Raw genomic sequence first — 23,240 nt, forward strand, 5'->3', positions numbered from 1 at the left:
CACCACTGTTAATAATTTCGGTGACTATCTTTCTATATAACGTTTGTACGTGCACATGGCAGACACACAATTTTCCATAACTACGATTGTTGCTGGTGTTTATATCACAGATCCGATCTTTTAAATAGTATTTTCTCCTCTATCTTTCTTTCTTCCTTTATCTTCCCTTTCTTCCACGGTGCACGATAATCAACAGTAACAGCAGGAACGACCCTCCGACTTTCATCCTGCTCGTGTAACAGCATACATCCATGATGAAATATATCTATATAGAGGACTCACGTGACATTAGGAAATTTGGTGTTGTTAAAATATACCTGTTCTCAAGTAAAAATACGTGCTGATAATTTCTCGAAGCTTACTGGCATAGGACTACCTTAATCATTTTAATGACTGCATAACCTGTCATCACACGGGTAGGCTACAATTCCATTTCCCTATCCATGAGCATTTATTTGTCTTCAGTTTTTAGCAACAGAAAACACTGCAATAAACATCCTTGCATGTTCTCGTGCTTTTATTCCTGTGGGATAAATTCCCAGGAATGAGATTGCTGCATCGAAGAATAAGTATATTGTCAGAACTTTCAAAAATACTGTAATAATTTAATTCCACCAGCATCACTGAAGAGTACTCTGTGCCTGGTAGTCTAGCCAACTCATTTACATTTTTGCCAATGTGAAGGGTATAAAGTTGTTGCAATTTGCATTCTTATGATTTGCTAATGAGCTTCAGCATCTTTGCTACTGTTTGTTGGTTGCTTCAACTTGTTCTTCATAATTATTATTTTTCCAGGGGAAACGGAAAGGCCCTTGTGTTCCTGGAGGCCACCGTGAGAAAAGAGTGACCAAAATGGTAAGGCTTCAGGTCCCCCTGCCTTTTCAACAATAACAGTTTATTTACCGGGTTCCTTATGGGATTTGATACATAGAATTCATTCGAGAAGTATTAGACTAGATGCTTTTTGGCGTTCATTCCCTGAGATTTTAAAATAATCTTGTTCATTAATTTTGTTATTTTACCACCGTCATCATCCCCTCTAGATGGTAAGCTAATTATCACCAGAATCTCCTTCGAATACTCTGTGTATCATCAAATCACATGGAGACCGTAGTTTTTACACTTTGATATGAATGAGAATCTTCTAGAAAATTTGTTTAAAATATGGATACTCAGACGCCAATGTCAGAGACTGGCTCAGAAATCGCTGGGGTGGGGTTTACGAGTCTCTATGTTCACGAGCACTGGAGGGGATTGTTACACAGATCTCCCGACGACCATACTTCGGCTGTGAGTGCCCGCTTTGTGAGGGTTCAACACATGCTTGGTGATTAATAGATCTCCCTAAGCCAGCACTGGATGTTCCCTAGGTCTACGTGCTTTGGTAAAGCTATGAAAGTATCAGCACTAAAAAGTTCACTTAGAAGTTTAGACTCCAGTACACTTTGACCTTTGAAGTCCAGCTAACCTCTTCCAAAATGGGAGAAAATCCTCACTTTCTATGAGCAGGTGGGAGGTCAGAGAGAATAAATTCGGGTTCTCCCGCTCTATTGGTTTATTAGGAGTTGGCCCAGAGAGCCTGTAATGCGACCCTATTTCTTGCCTAAAGATTTCTCACTCTGATGCAGGTCCATACACCATCACCAGCCAGAGGATGGAGTTATACAAAAGTGTTCAAGTTCTGGGTCCAGAAAGCTAAAATTACTTTCAATAAAACCATTCCAAAGGAAACACCAAGAAAAGGAGTCCTATAAAGCTTTATGTCTGAAGAGAAGCATAGCGAAGAAAGAAACTTCTTCTCTGATCAGATGGGGGCCGTACAATCTTGCCTCTAATCCTATCTGCATCCCAATCACCCTGATTTACTCTGTCACTGGGTGATGGTACAAAGGGAAAGATTGCAGATCTAATTAGCATAATATAGATAAGCAAATGAGGCCTAATCAATTATGGTTCACACTAGCTTTCATCACTCGTGCCAACAGTAGGCAAATTCACTGACAGTTCAAATGCGACATTTTTAGAAGCCATCAGTAAATCAATAACAAGTGACAGTAATTCAGATGCACACTTCACTCTGCCTCCATCTCTGTCCGGGAGATGCAGCCTCACATCGCGGAGACACCTGAGCTCAGCAGTCAAAGCCTTTCACGGCTCCGATCACACACGTGGGCCAGCTCCGCGCACTTGCCTCTTGGCACCACGGCTCTCTATGACAACTTGCGTCAAGGTTATGGTAGGTATGGCGACTGGAAGCATTTCGTCGGTGTGCATTCGATTTGTGAAAGCAGCTTGATACGTATATTTATGAGAGGCAGTATCATCAACTGGTACATGCCCTGGGGCGGCGGACCTGAATCCTGATCCCGGCTCTACCCCTCGCTTCTGGTATAACCTCGGGGAACATAACTTGCTCTGTGCGGGTTGCATCTATACCGTCTGCTGAACGGGGGAAATACTAAGACATACCCTTATCTGCCTCACAAGGCTGGGTTGGGGATGAAATAAGATGTCGATAGTGAACGTACTTTTCATAAATATGAGGCTATCGTTAGGGCTTCGGGAGAGCGGAGCTTTACCTTTCAAAGTAAAGAGAAATGGTCTGTTCTCTTGCCTGACATTTATGGTCATTTTATTTTATTCCTATGGTATTCATGTCAAAAATTCCCACCTTAATAGGACTCTCATAAAAAGGCAGAACGGGAATCTTAAAGTTCAAATTCAGTGTAGTGCAATAAAATCTGAGAAAGCCAGAGCTGGAAGGGACCTCACCGGTCACCAGCCGCACTGTCCTCATCACCAGGGTCCCTTATATTTCTGCACGCCCTCACACAGAACGTAGGGCTTCTCTCTGGGCTTCCTGTTTCAGGAAGAACACTGAACAGCCACGAATCCATCAGGGGTGGGTGATGATGGAGACTTTGGTACTCCACTTAAAAATCTCTTCCCTCCTGACATTCCCCAGCCCACCCCTCTGGGTCTATGTCCATGTTATCAGTTCTACCTCCGACAAACAAGGACCATTCCACTAGTATTTCTCCACTTTTTCCACAGGTCATCGTCTCTGAAATTTACACGTACTAGAACCACAACACCCCTTCAATTTGTGTGGTTAGTCTCATTATAATGTGCACTTAATGAATCCCTAATCTCTCCCATAGATCACTGTTCCCCATTTTCACTGTGTGTAAATTAATCCTTAAATATTTAATTCAGAATCTAGAAAATCATTTTATTACAATTTCTTTGAAGACATGTATTGAGTACCTTACCATTGGCTGTTGTTACAAAATTGCCGTGAGAGAAGTAACTATAAAACCCAGGGGCCTGGAACAATAGATACTTATTTGCCACATGTCTGCCTTTGCTGTTCTGCTGATCTTAATTGAGCTCGCTTGTACGTCTGTGGATGGCCTAGGGCTCAGCACGTCTTGACAGGAGCACCTCACCTGGAGCAACTCTGCTCTCTATGCCCTGTATTCTCATCCTCATCCTGCAAACGGCCTTCTCATGTAATGTCAGAAGAGCAAGAACATGGAGGCCAGGCACACAAGCACTTTGCAAGTCTCTTTTCCCAAAGCGTCTACTAACCTGGCATTGGCCACAGCCAGCTGCATGCCCAAGCTAAGATGTGGCGAATTATGCCCCATCCGCAGCAGGAAGGCCCTGTCATGTTACATTGCAAAGGTGTGGCTATCTGTTGAAAAGAACAATTGGGGTCATTCATGGGAGCTCTTTCTATGGGAAAGTCTTGAGTCTCTTTCTATAGGAAATACAAATGTCAGGAAAGAGATTTTACCATGTAGGACCTTATAATTTAGTAGTGAACCTGAGAGCATTTGGCATAAGGGAGAAATTATATCTCATTGTAGAATGAGGAAAGGCCATAAAGGTGTCATTTGAGATGGATTTCAATGAACGAGTAGGATGTGAACAACCAAATAAGAAAATAGGAGAATGTTCTATGTGGTAGAAATCTCCCCAGAGATGGCACACAGAAGAAAAAGCACGGGATGCCCAGAAAAGCCAACCAAAGTTTCTAGATGGCTGTAGTTCAGGGATGTGGATGGTGGAAATGACTAACGCAGCCAGAAAAGCTTAGGCCCCTGATTCTTGAGGTCTCGACAATGTCAACAGAGATCTCATTTGGGTCGGTATATTGTCTATCACCAAATTGCAACCAAACAAACAATTAAAATGCACACACACACACACACACACACACACACACACAAAGCCACGGACAAGAGATTGGTGGACTGATCCCCGAGAGGCAAACCTAGCTGACGTTCTGGCTGTGCCATCAGCGACACACCTTCCTCCAGTTTTAAAGAAACATTTCACCTGAGAACAGCTGAGAACATCTGAGAACATCTGCATTTGCCTGAGACGTATTTTTCCCAGTGTAGTACTTGACTTTACGCTGACCAGAGATATCAAACTTTCTTTCACAGGTTCTTTGACATGCTTGACCATTATTGAGCAAATGTCAGTTATGTCTATCTCTTGAATTGTGTCGATCTGAATTGAAAATGTGCTGACTTTTTCTTAGCATCGTCACTCCATGGGTTTCTCTGCCAGCAGCACAATTGGACATGACTGGAAATATCGGTCACTTCTAGTCCCTGGGATGTGTAAGTTAGTTCTTGCATCTGCTTTTCTAGGACCTGACCCTTTCCATCCATCAGGATCACACCTGAAAAATAGGGAGGTCACGAGAATTCCTTTGTGCATTTACACACACAGTTGCTGGCAATACCGCGGTGAATAATGCCATGAACATGATACAGTTGAGGAAGTGAAACAAGAAGTCTAGGGATTTAATGACAACGTATCACATTTCTTGCAATATTATTCAAATTCACAAATTCGTTTTGGTTGAGGAAAGAGCCCTCTTGATTCCTAATAATTAGAGTTACAAGATATATTTGAAACATATAAGATTTTAATTGTTGAAGTCCTGTTGTGATTTCTACCAAGCTGGCAAAATGTTTTAAAGTAGAAAATATGTTCATAAGCAGGCGTAATAAATGGGAATAATACATGCCATTTATTAACAGTTTGCGAGTGTTCATGTGCCGGACCAAGTGTTTGTATATATTACCCACTTTAGTCCTCATGATTACTTATGGCATCCCATTTTACAGATGGAAAGACTGAGGTTAGATAACTAACATACCCAAGACCACACAAATGACAAATAGTAAGAAATAAATCTGTCTGACTCAAAACCCCATTTGGATGCATCAATAAGAATTAAGCGTCTACTATCTACTATTCCAGACTCTGGGAATCTTGTGAACAAAACAAATAAAAATCCATGGCTTCATAGAACTTATTTTCCAGTCAATGTTACACATTTATACAAGTAGGATAAATACTCAGTATCTCACAAGTCATGGAGTACTTTTCTCTAGTATATTAATCGATTAGTTTCATCTCCATAACTAAATTATAAGTTCCTCATAAGCTGGAAGTTTATTTTATAGTTCTTTTTAAAATTTCCCTACAGCACACAGTGACGTGATGATAGATCGTGCCATTCAATATGTACTTTTTAATTGATATATTTTTTGAGAACCACATCATTAATAAACTCTTGAGAAATCATCGGTTCAGGGCTGTTTTATTGTTTGAAGTTGCTGATTCATTGTACGAGCAGCAGGCAAGGTGATTAATCCAGGTCCCCGGGGTGTCTATACAACTTTCATTTCCAGATGTTGTGCTGACTGGAACCACTAGTGCCCAATGCCAACATCTAGAGAAAAACTAAAACAGCATGTTCTCTGGACACTTCGCACCATATTGAAAAAGTCATCCTGTGATGTTGACCCAATTCCTTAGTCTGCCTGCTTTCGTCCCTCTGTGGCTTGTTCCTCAGCCCGGGGAAGAGCCGAAGGAAGAGATGGGGTGATACCTGCCTCAGTAACTGCTGCTGTCCTGTTTATTTATTCTTTTTAGTTATTTACTATATAATTCCAGGGGCTGCCAGCTCCCGCCTCTCTCTGGCTCCCTATCTGCCGCTACTTCTCACAGCCTCTCCCCGTCTTGTCTTTCTTTCTCTCTGCTTCTTAGCCTGTCCTCCGTGTCTCTTCTTCCACCTCCCCAACCCCGGCTCTCTGTCCCTCTGCCCATGTGTGTCCTAGTTCATCTCTCTCTGCTGTGGCTGTCTCTGTCCCTCTCCCCCTACAGGTGCAGCTCCAATGTTCCCTCTCTGAGCCTCTGTCTTTTCCTGAATGTCACCTCCCCTCACAAGGGCTCACACTCTCTCTTCGTGTGTGTGTGTGTGTGTGTGTGTGTGTGTGTGTGTGTGTTTGTGTCTTTGCATATTTGTGTGTGTTAGTATCCTTCAACCTGTTTCTGTATTTTTAAATTTTGATCTCCCTTCGGGTATTTCTTATTCTGGTTTCCCTTCCCTGTGGGAATCTGCTTTTTCCTTTTTCTTTTCCTCTCTCTCCTTTCTTTCTCTGTCTGTTCTCTCATCTCCAAGCCCTACTACGCCTCATTTTGCATGTGGGTTTCTCTCCTTTTCTCCGTGTGAATGTCTGTGTGTGTGTGTGTGTGTGTGTGTGCGCGCACATCCGGTGTCTGTGTGTTCAGAAAGGCGGTCTCGATGCCTCTGCCTCTATTTCTCAATGAATCAGTTTTCCTTTCTCTCTTACTTGGTGGATATACATACACAACGGAATATTACCCAGTCCTATTTTTTTCTTTAAAGAAAACCTTTTGCACCACGTGGATGGACTTGGAGGGCATTATGCTCAGCGGAAGAGGTGAGACAGAGAAAGACAAATACTGTACATTCTCACTTACCTGTGGAACCTAGAAAAGCTTAACTCACAGAAATAGAGAGGAGATTGGAGGTTCCCAGGGGCAAGGAAGTGAGGGAAAGTGGGACATGCTGGTCAAAGGGTTCAAACTTCCACATATAGATGAGTAAGTTCTGGCTATCTAATACACAGCCCGGTGATCACAATTTTGTTAAAAAAAATTTATTTATTTATTTGAGAGAGAGAGAGCAAGAGTGGGGGAAGGGGCAGGGAGAGACAAGCAGACTCCCTGCTGAGCAGGGAGCTAGAATGGGGGGTAGGTGGATTCCATCCCAGAACCCTGAGATCATGACCAGAGCGGAAATCAAGAGTTGGCCGCTTACCCGACTGAGCCCCCCAGGTGCCGCAGCCTGGTGACTATAACTAGCAATACTGCACCACATACTTGAAAGTTGTTAAGAGTCTAGATCTTAAATGTTATCACCACACCAAAAAAAAGATAATTATGTGGCAGGTTGGAGGTGTTAACTAACCTTATCGTGGTAATCATTTTGCAATCTATACATGTATCAAATCGTCACGTTGTACTTCTTAAACTTACATATGTTGTATGTCAATAATATTTTAATAAAGCTGGAAAAATACATGGGAGTGGGAGGGGCAGGCAAGCAAGCGAGAGAGAAAAATTACTTGTCCTATTTATTTTTAACAGATTGTCAAAAGGAGCTGTGCCTTTATTTAATTGTTTCATTTCTGGCATTTTGGCAAGCATAAGGAGAAACAAAGGATTCTTTTTGACTTAAAACTTCAGTTGAAACAATTTCTAATTAGAAAATTAAATAATCATTTCTTTGCCGGTCCTTACAGAATAAGTCGCACTCCAGCAAGGTTGTAGATGAAACAGCCGGAGACACACACTCAGCTCAGAACACCTTCGGACTGAATGACAATGAAAACGGCATATGTGAAATCTGGAAAATGCTGAAAAGCTGGATTGGAGGGAAATTCAAATTAATGCTAATTCTTTTAATCAAATTTTTTTAAAAAAAGGTAAGAGCTGAGACAAATGAAACAGGAAGCGAACAGACAATAGAAAAAATCAACAAACCAAAAGTAGGTTCCTTGTAAAGTCTAATACAATTGACAAACCCTTTGCAAAACTGATCACAGAGAAAGAATGTGAGAAAGACAAAGACAGAAAGAGAAGGCCCCAAAACACAATATTAAGAATACAAGAGGAACAGAATCACAGATGCATCAAAGAGTAAATAGATATTAAATAGATGATTATGACAATTTTATTAGAAATGTATTAGAAAAATAGAAATTATCAAGGAAAGCCAGTTTAGAAAAATCTTATATTCAGCCAGCACACATTGCTCTAATGTAACACAGGTCTTACAGGCTGTTAAATATTGAAACATCTACACACTAGCTTCTTTTTTTTCACACTGGCTTCTAAGAGCCCCTACCTTGATTCCCAAATGCCACCTGGACCGCATTTGCTCCTACCCCAAGGACCCCATAAACCTCTCTACAATCCATCAACTAAAGGTTAATTCTGGGTACAGTAGACCTCCAGATCCTGATTTAGGGTTATTGATTGACATCTATCCTGACTAGTTCAGTGCCTGATCCAAATCCCTAGTAAAACATTCTACCTGTCACTCCTACCTACAACCATTCATTAAAATGAATAACCAGTTAACAATCTACTCATCAAAAACAAACCAGTTCCAGATGGTTTTACAGATGAGTTCTACATTTAAAAAATTGGCAAGTTCACACAATTTTTCACACACTCTTTCAGAGACTATAAAAAGAAGGAATATTGCCTAGTTCACTCCATAGAAATAATCTAGCTACAAATTCAAATGAGACAAGAAAATTATAAGTATATAAAAATTACAGGGCAATTTCATTCATAAATTTAGGTAAAAAATTATTGGACACACTATCAGAAGATCAAATTTAGCAGTGTATAAAAAGATGACACATCATTAGCAAATTATACTTATTCCAACATAGTTCAGTATAAGAAAATTCAATAATGTGACTTACCATATTAAAAGAATAAAAGAAAAAATATGGTCATCTCAATAAATGCAGAAAACTAACTTGGTAAAATTCAGCTGATATTCATGATTTTTAAAAATAGAATCTTAGAAAACTTGGAATAGATGTGATTTCCCTCATCTGGTAAAAAGTATATGCCAAAAACTATAGCAACTCCATATTTCATGGTGAATATTAAAAGCATTCTCTTTCAAATTAGGAATAAGATTTAAAAAGCCTACTGTCATCACTTCTAGTCAACATAGTATTGGAACCTAGACAGTTTGACCTGACTACAAAAAACAAAAAACAAAAAATAGTAAGTACAAAGATTGGAAAAAAGGAAACTAAACTGTCATTATTTTCAAATGATATGATTGTCTACATGGAAAAACAAAACAGAGACTGATTATTAGAATTAATAAAATAATTTAGCAATGTTTCCAGTAATAAGATCAACCTGCAAAATTCAACTGCATGGCTGTAAGCATCTGAAAGCATGAGAAAACATTTTGCATGTGTCTGTGCGTGTTTCTGATGACAAAAAGTACAAAGAACAATGTGTCCAGAGACATGAAGGCAAGAAGTTGATGGTGAAAATTATAAAAGGCTATGGAAATACCTTAAAGAAAGTTGAAATAAATCAAGAGATACATCTTACGCACTCATGGATGTCAATTCTCCCCAAATCATTTTTGCATTCAATTCAATTCCAAAGAAACCTATCAGTTTTTTTTTTCCCAAGCGGAATCTAACATTTGTATCTAAGAAGTAAATTTAAGAATGTTGGCTAATTGGATTTAAATTTTAAAAAAAGAAAAAAAATAGCCAATACACTAATGCAAAAGAAAGATAAGATTGGAAATTTGTAATAAAGGATTATTAAAAACTCTGGCAAATCTATGTAGTTTGGGACAGGGTAAGATACATTGACAAATGCAATCGAATGGAGATCCCAGAAAGCTAATATGTGACAGAACTGATTTTGTGAATAAAGTAGACTGTTCAATAAGTAATGAGGAGAAAATTAGTTAGCCGTGTGGAAAAAAAATACAATTGAACACCTATTTCCCACTATTTGCAAAGATCAATTGCAGCTAGAATTATGACCTAAATGTAAAAGGCAAAACTTAAAACTTGTAGAATAAAATATAAGAAAAGATCTTTGTGACTTCAACGTAGAAATAGATTTCTTAAACCAACCCAAAAAGCAAAAATCATAAAGAAAGAAACTGATGGATTTAACTATATTACAATTATAATGTACTTTGAACAAAAGACACTCTAAGGGAAGTGAAAAGGCAAGCCACAAACTAAGAAAACTATTTATCTTTGCAAAACATAAAATATGTTACATGTTTTTGCAAAACATGCAATAGTAAAAGATTTGTGCTCAGGGGAGAAAAAAACACTACAGCTTAAAAAGAAAAAGACGAAATCCCAATGATTGGCAAAAGTCAGAGACATGCATTTTCCAGAAGAGAAAATACCTATGGTCACTAAAATGAAAAGGTGCTCATTTTATTAGTAATCAGTAAAACGTAAGTTAAAATCCTAGTGAGATACAACTACACAGCCAACAGATTAGCAAAAGGTTTACGTGGTGGACACTACCAGAAGCTGGGAGGAATGTGCAATGAAAAGTTTTATACTCTTCAAACAGGAGGATAAAGGGGCCCAACTAACTGGAAAATAAGTCAGTAAAAAATACATAGGGAAGTTGAAGATGTGTAGACCCTACCAACTAGCAATTCTAATCTAGGAACCGTATAAGAATGTCCAGAAATAATGCTTGTAACAGCAAAAAAAAAAAAAAAAAAACAAACAAACAAAAAAAAACCAAAAAACAGAAACCAAAAAACTAAAACAACAAATGCCCAAAAGGAAAAAAAAAAAAAATGAGGTGGGAATAAACAAATTGTGTCGTATGGAAAACAGGGAGTACTGGATAGTAAAAATGAGTGCATATAGTTATATGTTAAAATTTAGATGCATCTCAAAAATACAGTGTTGAGTAAGACATTCAAAATTGCAAAACATAGGCAGTATGAGTGCATTTATATAAGACTCAAAACCAGAATGCAAGTAAATATTATTTAGGGAGACATGTATGTGTGAAAGCAACAACCAGGAGAATGATTTACACCCAGTCCAGACTGTGGTTAGCCCAAGCAGGAGAGGGGGTGAGATCTGTGAAGGGCACACAGAATGTTAAGAGGTATCGGTATTGTTCTATTTGGTATGCAGTCTGATGGGTACGCATGAGTTCATTTCAATATTTGTCTTTAAATTCTAAATATATGTTATAGAGACTCTTCTCTGTGGATGATGTATATCATAATAAAAAATTTTTAATATCATGGAAATCCCATGTTGAAAATATTTTAGAAGTCTCAAAAGAAATGCCCTGTGGATTGCATATCAAGGCAGAGTAATTCAGCGTAAGGAATAAGCTCAGAGGCTATGTACAGAAAATACAACTCATACAAAAGAACCCTGTTACGCAGACCGGGCAACCAGGCACAGAAGTGAAATGCAATTTTTAGAATAGCCTAAATCTTGAAATTAAAAAAAAAAGAAAGAATAGAACCAAAAACAACAACTATATTGGTTTCAGAGAGGAAATACAAATTTATGTATGAGTGAGAATCTTGTGAGCAATGAAACCACAAGGATGGAAACGTTCGTGGATCTGTGTGCAGACGCTGGGAGCACACTGGGAGCTTGTCTGCAGGACTCAGGCATCCAGCACTGGCCCTGGGACAAGAATCCTGGATGGGGGAAAGGAACAGCTGGTGGTTACAAGTCCAGGGGAGTGGGTTAGCCCACAGCCGGTGGCAATGAACCCAAGGACCAGGAAGACAAAGGAAGGTGGTGGGGGAGGTACAGAGAGGGACCAAGAGAAGAAAGGAGCTGACTAAATTAAACCAGACATCCATATAAATTAAGCTTTATTAAAATGGTGCCATGGTTCTGAGTCTTTTAATACTAGTTTATTGGTTTGATAGATTCTCAGAGCTGGAAAGAGCTCGAGGTGCAGGAAGGCAGGATGGTCCTTGTGCTCTGGACAAAGAGTACTGTGAGGCTCCCCACATTCTCCTCTTCTTTCCTTACCTCCCCCACCCCAGCCTCCCAGCCTCAAAGATCTGCTTGTTTGTCTGCAAGGAGCCCCTGCAACCACGCACCCCGAAAAGCAGAGTCCTGAGTCAGTGACTCCAGCGATGGAGCGTGACCTACACTGATCCAGCTTTTAGGCATCCCCATTAAGGAAACATTTCTTACTGTCAAATGCAACCGACCAAAATACATTTTGCTCAAAAGGATGTTTTACCACAGAGGCACTAAAAGCTACATGGGCCACATTTCTGAAAGATCTACAAAGTTTAGGAGAAATTAAAGGAGAAATAGATCAACATTTATGGAAGATTAATGAAAGGCTGCAAAATGTGGAACGTAAGGTCCTTAAATTAGTATGGGAAAAGAGAAATGGAACAAAACGTTGAGAGAACTGGGATGGAATTCAGAAGGAAAGCTCCTAGGCGAACATCCGAGAAATGACAGACCAGGAGAAACCACCCCGAAGCGGGGGCTTTCCCAAGGAAAGGGAAGACGTGGCCAGGAGGAGACAGATCATTCGGGGGTCCGCTGTCAGGGCTGGGTGAACGAAATGATCTGGTTTGTACTGTATCTTCCATCTTTAATGTCTCATTCCTGTCTAACCGCACCAACTATCCATCTTACGCCAGGACATTTCATCAAAGATGTGTCATTTCTAGGGTGGGTAAATTGACCTTAGGATAAAATGAAAATTCCAAACTTACTCAAACAGTCAAACGGAAGCTCCTTTCCCAGGGGGGCCCTCGTAACACACCCTGCCCAATTCCTAAGTGTTTTCTAGATGAGGTTGGGGAGGGAGAGAGAGGGTCCGAGAGGCAGGGTGGGGGGTAAATTGTTTTGCTTTAGGGTAAAGCTAAATAATACCTTGGGGTTTTGATTCAACAAAAAAATATCCATGGGCGTGTAAGGTTAGAATGTCTGATAAATCAAAGTGGACCTAACAAAAAAAAATTCAAACTTGGGGCAGTTCATTTAAATTCTTCAATTTCTATGTTTATTTATGTATTTTTGGCAAATGCAGAAAAGAGTAATAACTCCTGAGGGTCCTAAAGAGCAAATGACAAGCGACAAGTGAGAGCACTTTGTCACTCTGAACAGTAACACTTGCAGAGCACAGGACTCCCTTTGGAACCCAGACGACGCAGACTTTGTCATAGTTGAACTACACCATAAACTTGCTTTCTAAAGCCTGTTCAGTGAGATACTGATGTTCCTTGTGATCCAGAACAGTACTGCACACAGTGAGTGCTTTCTGTGCGTCTCAGAGTGTCCTCGGCACTGGTCCACTCTCCACAAAACCCCCAGACACGGCCATGTTGTCTATCTGCATTTGCCAGAGGAAACACCTAAGTTTTAGAAGATTTGCTCAAGGTCAAATAGTGAACGTAACGATGAGGATTCCAGCCACTCAACAACTCTGTGACCTTGTGAGAGTTCCTGGCCAAAATGTAATGGCGCCCTCCTCTTGGGATAATTAGGGGGATAATACTTCATAGTGTACCTGGCGCTAAGTAAATAGACCAAAGAGTTCATTGATATTTTCACCAGTTGTAGAAAACTAATTGTAAATTTAGAAAGCCAGATTTCTAGAATTTGGTTCACACCAGTATTACCTGAAGTTTTAGAAAAATACAAAGGCCTGAGCTCTTCTCCAGCTCTGTTCTACTAAGTCAAACTCTAGGAGTAGGGCCTATAAATTGGTATTTTGAGAAAGCTTTCTCCCAAGAGATTCTGTCATAGGAGGTACCAAGCCTGGTATTTAGAATCTGTTAATATTGGTATTTTGGTCAAAAAATGGTCAGTGGAAAAGACCATGAGGCTGTGGTGGTTAGACTATGCTTCCTGGGCCCTTGGGCTCAATCTGCCCCTTTAGGGTGCATAAGATGTGGACAGGTTGGGAGCAGGTGTGCCTGGGTGGCTCAGTCGGTTAAGCGTCTGCCTTTGACTCAGGTCATGATAGGGATCGAGCCCCGAATCGGGCTCCCTGCTCAGCAGTTGGGGGGAACTGCTTCTCCCTCTCCCTCTGCTATTCCCTCTGCTTGTGCTCTTTCTCTCTCTCTCTCTCTCTCTCTCTCTCTGTCAAATAAATAAATAAATAAATCTTCAAAAAAAAAAAAAAAAAGATGTGGACAGGTGGGGTCAGGTACCAAGCACCACCGGGGAACAAGTCGCCTGGTCATGAGCACCAGCTCCTCTCTCGCGAAGCTGGAGTCTCGTCTGAATGTCTTAAGCAGCTGGCAGGAGGTGCAGATCCAACCCAGCCTGCTCCATCTCCCAGGAAGGATGCCTTGGGTTAGGACATCTTGGGCCCAAAGAGAAAGTCACTGTAGGCTGAAAGCTAGCTGTACCCGATTCAAGGTTCTCATGATACTGAAAGCTCATCTTATAACTAAAGTCAGGGCAAGGTACATAGTCTCTGCAGGCCTCAGAGCCCCATATAGAAAATGAGAGGGGTCCAATCAAATGATCCGGTGGTCCTTCCTGCTCCAACACTCTATGGGTTTAAACCCTATTGTTGTGGGTACTTGGATTTTCCAAGTACTGTGTACAGAGGGTTTGGGGAGGCAGAGGGAGTGTGAACTCCTGTCTGAAGCTATGCCCCATGAAGCACCAAAAATGTCCGGAAGCCAGATTCTATTTGTCCAGAAACAATTCCCTTTTCCCCTTCCCCGTGGATGCTGGTTGTCCTGCCTTTGTTTCTGCTGTGGCTTCTGCTGAAAACGAGACAACAAAGCTCTAAACAGAGTCGCTTGTGCTAAGACCCCTGTCACCAAGCAAAGATGTAATTTTCTCTCCTGGAGATGGAATCCTAACCCCTCCAATCAGGGACTGACTGCTCAGTGCTACTTAGGTAATCAGCCTGATGGACCCCTGCTATCCGCTGAAGGAAAGCAGCCATAATGAGCCAGCTTTCTGGCTCTGTATAATTCCCTTGTTCCTGTTCTTTTCTGCCTCTGAGTCTTTCATGTTGTACAGCACCTTGGAGCTCCTTTCCATCAGCTAGATTGGGTGCTGCCGGATTCAAATCAATTTTTGTTCAAACAAACTCTTAACATTTATAATATGCCTCGGTTTCTCTTTTAACTGTTCCCATCAGGACTGCCTTTCCTTTTGTCCCCACCCCCCCAGCAGTCCTGTCAGTCCATAGGGCTCCCTTGAGCATCTGTCCCCACCCTCTTACTTCCCATTTTCTCTCCCGTGTGTTTATCCTATTCTGAAATGGGCTTGTTGTGCTTGAAACTTGACCCTTCTTTTGTTCAGAAAATCAGCAGCCTCCCCTGCCCCTGCATCCAGGCTGGTGGTAAATTGGAACTATTGTCTTCCAGAGGCCTTTGGAGCTACTGAGTTTTGGAAACTCATTGCTTCTGTATTTGCATATGTATGTTAGTGCACATTCAAACATCTCATCCACATAAACAAAAGAAGAACATCTGTTTTCCTTCCCTAACTAGTATCGATTATAGATTTTCCAAGAGCTTTATTGCTGGGTGCTCCTTGGTATCTGACCCCAGCATGTAGCACAGAGCCACCTCCAGGCCAAAAGAAGGGGACAGAGAGAAAGAGAGAGGAGAGGGAGAGGGAGAGAAGGGAGGGAAGGAGGAAAGAGAGAGAGAAAAGGGAGAGAAGGAGGAAAGAGGAGTGGTGCTTGTGAAAGAGCATAAAGGTCCAAGAGTCTGTGAGCCCTTGACATTGACTGAGACTTAGAGGCAGTGGGGAATGGGGGATGGGGAGGCTTCTTCTCCCGAGGTCCTGGACCTCCACCCTCAGCAGGAGTAAACACCATGGCTATCATGTTTTTCATGAAAAAGGCATGTTAGGATGGATGATTTGGTCCTTAGTGAGACAGGACCTCAGGAAATAGGAGATTCTATTACAGACATTATATTATTTTTATCCCAAATCCGGACACTGTTACCTGCTGCACTTGTAGGGCCAAAATAAATCTTTGCACTCCTTTGTCCACTCATATTAACACCGGACTAGCATGCCTGACACAGAACTGTGACCTGGGGAGACAATCACACGGAGAGCAAAAGTGGAGAGGGGAGATAGGTACCAATCTGTAAAAGAATGACAAATATATGGAAAGAACTGGACTAGGAGTCTGAGCTGTATGCCCCCCAGACCCAGGTCTGGGGCTCCAAAAGTACGTGAGCTTGGCCCCAGGCTCCCTCCTCTGGGCCTCGCATTCCTCAACTAATGGATAAGTTGTAAAATCTCTAAGTTCCTCTCCATATTTTTAATGGTGAGTCTCTGGGAAGTCAGAATGAGATCTCATGTTCCAGTTACGCTACAGGTGTGGGGGCTGAGGACCCGACGTGGCACCCGACCAGCCAGGACACATTCAGGACTGAAGGTCGTGTCTTCTAACTTCTGGGCTTGTGTTTTGCTTACTCAAGGCTTCAGCCACACCTCCTTCCTCCGAGAGTCCCCTACACAGTCATCATAGGGGGCTGCTGTCACTGGCATGAGCGGGGTGGATGTGCCAGCCCTGGAGTGATGTCTCCCTCACCGGGAGACAGCAGAGACACAGCAGAACAGGGACACACGTAGGAGCAACCCAGAGAATCAAGGGCTCTTAGGAATAAAACCTTGACCCTCAAGGACAAGAAAAGGATCATTTTAATGTTTAAATCTCCCTCCCTTGGTCTCAGGCACAGCACCCCGCAAGTTCCAGGAACACAGCTGGAGGTGAGACCTCTGTCCCTGGGGGGCCAAAATGCAGCAGAACGGTCTCCTTGCTTTCCCCAGAGCAGTGGGGCCAGAGCAGTTTCCTGGGCCATCATCATAAATGGGTTACTCATTCCTCTATATGTCCCTATTGCCCAGCTTACTAGCATGGGTCCACGCTGGGCCACCAATCAACCTTAACTCCTTCACCGCTGGCTGCCTCCGTCACACCTGCCCAGCGAAATCTCAGCCCTGCGAGATGCAGCTCTCCACTTACGTTGCACACGCCCCTAAGCAGCTGAATGTCACCGATGGAACACACACACACACACACGCACATACACACATACATACACATACAGACATACATACACATACACACATACATGCATGCACACACATACGCACACACACACGCACATACACACGTACATACACATACACACATACATGCATACACACACATACGCACACACACACACACACACACACATACATACACACACACATGAACGCAAATAATTTCCTTTTAATTCGGGGTCATCATTGTCGGCATCTGACACTGCAGACAATTCCGCCAGAGCCCAGGTCAATTCACTTGTTCCTTCTCCACATCTTGGAGTCCATTCTTCCTCACTTACTCTAGGACTTCCCCCACTCCTGCAAATACTCCTTTTGCTCTTCCATCACCAATGTCCTCCTCTCTCTGGGATCATGACCTTAACAAGAATGTCTGAGGAAGGAAACAAGTAAATTTTCCTTAACCCCGATTTCCAGCAGCGTCCCTTTGCTCCTGTTCACATTCAAATGCCTCAAAAGAGTTGTGTGCTCACTAACTCTCCTTCCTCACATCCCACGCCCTCCTCAAGTCACTCCTGTGGGCATTGGCCCAAATCTCCAAGCCCTGAATCAGGCATCGTCGAGGTCGGCAATAACTTCCACTTGGTAAGAACCCGATAGACAGATGGCTATGCACACCTTATTCAAATTCTGCCAACTGGTCACACCCTCCTTCTTTTAATACCTTCTTCTGTCCCTTTAGAATATCACATTCACCCCATCCTCCTCTGACCTTCTCAACCCCTTAACGGGCATTCTCTTTTTCTGCAACATCCTTAAATGTTGTAGGGCTCCAAGAATCTGAAGGACGTGCCCTTGGCCTTGCTCTACCTTTCTGCTCGAATGATCTTTATGGGTGCAGTAAATAGTATATAAATTTAAAATAGGTATATTTAAAATCCATATTGATATATAATTTCTATTTTACATATTTAATTTTATACATTAGATACAGATACAGATATTAATACAGATAGAGATACAAACACATGAATGCATATATATTCAGAAGTCCCAAAAGGCTGGACCTCTCTATTGAGTTTGTAAATGTAAGTGCTTCTTTGACACCCCCTCTTAGATGGCTGATTGTATCTCAAACATAACACAACCACAACGCAACTCTTATTTCCCTACCATCCACCTCCTGCCTGTCTATACCTCCCTTAATCATCATCATCTTTAGTGAATGACAGCACATCTACCCAATTAGTTAAGCACAAAACCCAATCATTATCCTTGGTTTCTGTTTTTCATGCCCCACATTTAATTCTTTAGGATGTAATGTCAAAAGCAAGTATTTCCAAAATATATCCAGGACTCAACCACTTCCCACCACGTTCTTTGTAATGACTTTATTCCAGAGCCAATGGGTGAATGAATGTGATGGTACCTACAGAGAAAAGAGGGTTTGGGGAAATATTTTTCACTGTTCTTCTGGTGTAATGTCAGATCTGCATAAAGGGAGAGTTTATAAGATGTGAGCTCTGATATCTAGACGCATCCTGGAAGAGAGGTCATGCTAGTGCTATAATTCACTGGGGCTTCGGCTGAAAACAAATTAAAAATTGAGTCCAGGCAGGTTCGCAAAGAAATTTTCAGAAGCTTAGAACCCCGTTCTATTTAACCTTCTGTTTCTGTATACTACTGATATCTGGCTTTTTACGAGGATTGACTCTCTTTCATGGGCTTTAATTAAACAGCGCTCTGAAACTTCTGCTTCCAGAAAACTTGAAGTTACAGGGGCTCCCCAAATACATACAAAATATATGAAATGACAATTTTTAAAACATTGTATGTCAAGTAATAAAGGATAGGGCAACCTCAGAGACAGGAATCAATCTGAGTGAGCCCCTATGATTGTCCCCGTCTGTCGACAAGGAATCCTAGTGACCTTTTCCAGTAACAGTAACTAACATTTCTGTGATACTGTGTGCGTAGCTCTGCTCTAAGTACTTTATGTATAAAATCTAACTCTCTGTCTCTGTTTCCACATGGTCTTCTTCCCTGGAAGCTGGTTGTTAATGAACATTGTGAATTCGTCACATTGCTACAGACTTGAGGATTTTGCCCTGTCCCCTCCCACATCCTTCTCAGCTCTGCCAACCCCACCATCTGCCACACACTCAAGAAATCTTACTGACAAGGCAGAGATTGGAGTTGGGCTGCCACAAGCCAAGGAATGCCAGGTCCCACCAGGAGTTAGAAGAGGCAAGGGAGAACTCTTTCCTAGAGACTTCAGAGGAAGCATGGTGTTCCCAACACCTTGATTTCAGACTTCTAGTTTCTTCTTACAAGAGAATAAGTTTCTGCGTGTAGTAATTACCAAGTTTGTGGTAGTTAAAAGAAGCCTTAGGAAACTAGTACAAGTTTTGGGTTTTGGTGCCTGGAGCTAACTTAGTTTTGCCTGATGGTTTTTAAAACCGTCTATCTTTAAGTGTCCCAGGCTGGTCCATGTTGTCTGGTGTTTCTAGTGGCTTTCTAGCATTCCAGAGCCATATAGAAATATGTGGAACTACAATCAATGGGTTCTCCTAATTTTCTAAGAGAACCAAAGGAGCAACAGAATCTTGTGAACAGAAGCTTTGGCTTGGCTAACAGTTGACCCTGATGGTTGTATTAGATGGTTCCACAATTGGATTATATTTCTCGACTGTCACCAGGGACCACATTTTAAAGCAGGAAGAGAATATACAACTCTTTGCTTCTTCTTACTCTTCTTCCATGCAACTGTGCTTTTCTGAACTCTATGGTCTTCGTTTAATACCTGGTTCAGTCTTCATGTTATGACTCAATAGTTTCCAGCATATTCAATAACTCTCTGACTTCTGGTCAAGACAGCATTGGAAAATTACTCTTCTAGACAAGTTGGCATAACAGGGACTAGATTTACCCTCCCCTTGAAACAAATAAAATACCACGCAAAATCCATAAAACAACATAATTCAAGACGTTAGATGTGAGACTACAAAGTAGGTAGGAAATCTTGGAAACATGAAGCAAATGAGCTAAACCCTATGATTTTCCCAGCCCTGGAAACAGTGTCTGGACTATAGTAGAGGGAGAGGGACTAGTCCTAGACAGACTACAGCAAAGGGAGAGGGAGCCTAGACAGACAGTCTCTCAGGTGAGAAAATGAAGCTAGAAGCACAATTGGGCTAAAGCAGCTAGAGTTTTCAGGAAAGCATCTCAAAGAAGAGAGAGCTACCTGGGGACAGAATAATGGACATCTGCAGAAAGCCCTCCTTAAGTCTTTAGATTAGTACTGATCAACAGCTGTGTTTAAGGAAAATAGCAAAACCCAGGGAAAGAACCACCTGGAAGATTAGAAGGACCAATTGCTTATCCTCAAACGGAGCCAAGAATATTGCCTCTTCCCACCAGCCAGAGTAGAAAATCTCATCGTTGATGGGCCGTCAGGTACAGTACTCAGAAGAGTCTGCGTCTGCAGTGGGGCAAAATTAGGCTAGACTAAACGTGGTCCGATCCCACGTAAGAAAGCCTGAAAGCAAGATCCGAAAGATCTGAACTATTTCCAAGTAATAAAACTGCTTTGCAAAACAAAGTTCAAAAAGACTGTAAGGAATGCAAAAATGTCTAATCACACAAAAAGTAACATCACAATGTCTGGCGCTCAGACAAAAGCTCCTTGACATGCGAACAAACAGGGAAATGTGACCCATAATGTAGATAAGTAAATCTATTAAAACCGACCAAGAAATGGTACAGATGATACAATTAGTAGACAAGTCATTAAAACAATGTTTAAAACTGTGTGTGTTTTTCTGTAGGTTCAAAAAACTAGGAGAGAGATTGAAATGGTAGGTTAAGACATGGAATGTGGTTTTTAAAAAGACGTAAATTGATCTTCCAGAGACAAATCTACAATATATAAAAGGAAAATTTGATGGAATTAACAGCAGCTTATATAGTTCACCTTACTGAGTTTAGCAGTAAAGTCCTATTCAAATGGAGGTTGCATTTTTTAAAAATGAAAGAGTGGTTAAAAGATGTGGAGGATTCATGGGTAGGCTCCAAAATAGATCTCAGAGGAAGTGTAGAGAGGGAAAAGTGAAAACATGCATTTAAAGAATGAATATCCAATAATTTTTTTGTACTTGACAAAAGACAAGAATCCTCGGAATGCAGACAGATCTCTTCTGAGTCTTTATTCATAAGGTCCAATATGATTTTGAATTTTATCGTAACCCCCTCTGACCCTTCATTTCTCAATTGTGCAATGGGTTTAATTCTTAACCTCATTGGCTTGATGTGAGAAATAACATGTTAAAAAAAAATTAACACAGTGTCTAGCACATTAGGGCTAAATGAATGTTAGCTATTATAACTATTGTTATTATTTTCTGCCCCAGATCTTGTTTTCTTTCTAACAACCTGCATTGGAATCTCAACTGTGTTCATTATAGGAATTGGAAATAGCAAATAAATGTCTTTAGTACAACGTTCTTCCAAAGTTCTGGGCTCATATTCGACTGTATTTTTTATGTCTGCCCCTAAACGTCAGCCTAAACTCAAGATCTTCCCCTCTTCTCCTCCAGTCAGCTCCTCCTCCTCCTTCCTTCCTCCCATCCTCCCTCTCAGTGGAGACTATCACCCACCCAGTTTCCCAAAGTGAGACCGGGGAGTTTTCTCCCGGTCACCACCATGCCCAGTAGGTTCACTTCTTCCCATCCCCAACGATGCTCCTCCATTCAAACCAACATCATTTCCCAAGAAGGCTAAAAAACCTGCCTTTCCACCTGGCTCCTTGTCTTCCATCATGACTAGAAGCAACTCATTTTCTACATCGTCCTGGGGTCTTCTTTCTGAAACGTAAATCTAATTCTATAATTCTTTTGCTTAAAATATTTTACTGGAGTCCTACACGTGCAGGACAATGTCTAAATTCCTTAACATATCTACAAAACCCCTCCTGAACTGGCCTTAGCCTACTTCTCTTCATCCTCCAGAACTGGCTGCTCGCTCAGTCTAAGTCTGTCCAGTAGGCAGGACAAGTATTATTTTTCTTATTTTACTGATGCTTGTACATAGCCCTGTGGCTCGTAGCAGATGAAAACTGAATTTGGCAGGGCACGCCGTCTCCCCCTCTGGACCTTTGCTTCGCCATCTGTGTGGCAAAGGGTTGGACTCGATGTTCTTTGCAACCGTGGCATGGAATGCTTCTCTCTTCATTACTCACGGTTCTATGTGCCTTACGTTACACGTGATGGAAAACTTTTTGAAGGGGGCGCTTCGTAGATGGGGAAACAGGTCACTGAAGAAGAATGTAACTCTGTCTCTTTAAAGAGGGAAAAGCCTCTCCTCTGTGTAGAATGGTTTCCAGGTGGCTCTGCTCTCTGCACATAGTAAGTGCTCAACAAAAGTAAACAAAGCCGCCCGCTCTTTATGTCTTCCTGGCTCAGAAAGCGCTCTATCCTGCTAATATTATCTCACGGGACTCCACAAAATCCTCACGAACCAGCTGGAGCTGCTAGCCTCAGTCCCATTTTCTAGACCCAAGAAACGGAGCCTCAGAGCATTGCAGTGACCTTGCCAAGGTCACAGAGCTAGTAAATGGCAGAGCCGGGTCTCAGACTGAGGGCTTTGAACTCTTAAGTCCTGTGTTCTGTCCATGGCATTATGCAAGCCTCGTAATTCTAAGATACAGTCCTAAAATAACACAAAGGACTCGGACGGCCTCCTTCTTTGTTCCCTTGACCTCATTAAAGCTTTAAACGGAACTTGTCCTCACAGACTTAGGGCGCACCATCAAATCCGTCTGAGTTCCTAGGGCACGTAGCAACAGCTTGCTTTAATCTAATAATTGGCTGAAGTAGAACCACAGAAAGAACATAAAAAAGGCAAATTGTTATTTTTCAAAACCAAGCCATTCCCCGGCCTAAAAGGTTCACAGCGTTTTCCTTTTCCAAGAAAATATTTATCCCTCTAAAAGATTTCTTCCCGTTAACAATATTTTTACAGCCTTTGTGATACTTTTACAGCATTTTAGATGCAACCTAAATACTATATATTTCAAGAATGGAACCATTACATTAAGAACGCTGCATATGTTTAAAAGTGTCTTTTATGAGGTTTATTAAAAGAAGCCATAAATTTCTGAGAAAGGTTTAAGCCATATTACATTGATCTTACTTCTCATTTAAACAAAATGTAAAATTTAAGTAAAACCTTGATGTGGAATGTAAACGCACTCATATCCTCTGAGCTCACTCATTCGCATGTGCCACCTCTAAAATATTAAATCATCTACGAACCACTCCATTTCTTTGA

This window comes from Ursus arctos, unplaced genomic scaffold, assembly GCF_023065955.2.
Source record: "Ursus arctos isolate Adak ecotype North America unplaced genomic scaffold, UrsArc2.0 scaffold_2, whole genome shotgun sequence".
Lineage (NCBI taxonomy): Eukaryota > Metazoa > Chordata > Mammalia > Carnivora > Ursidae > Ursus > Ursus arctos.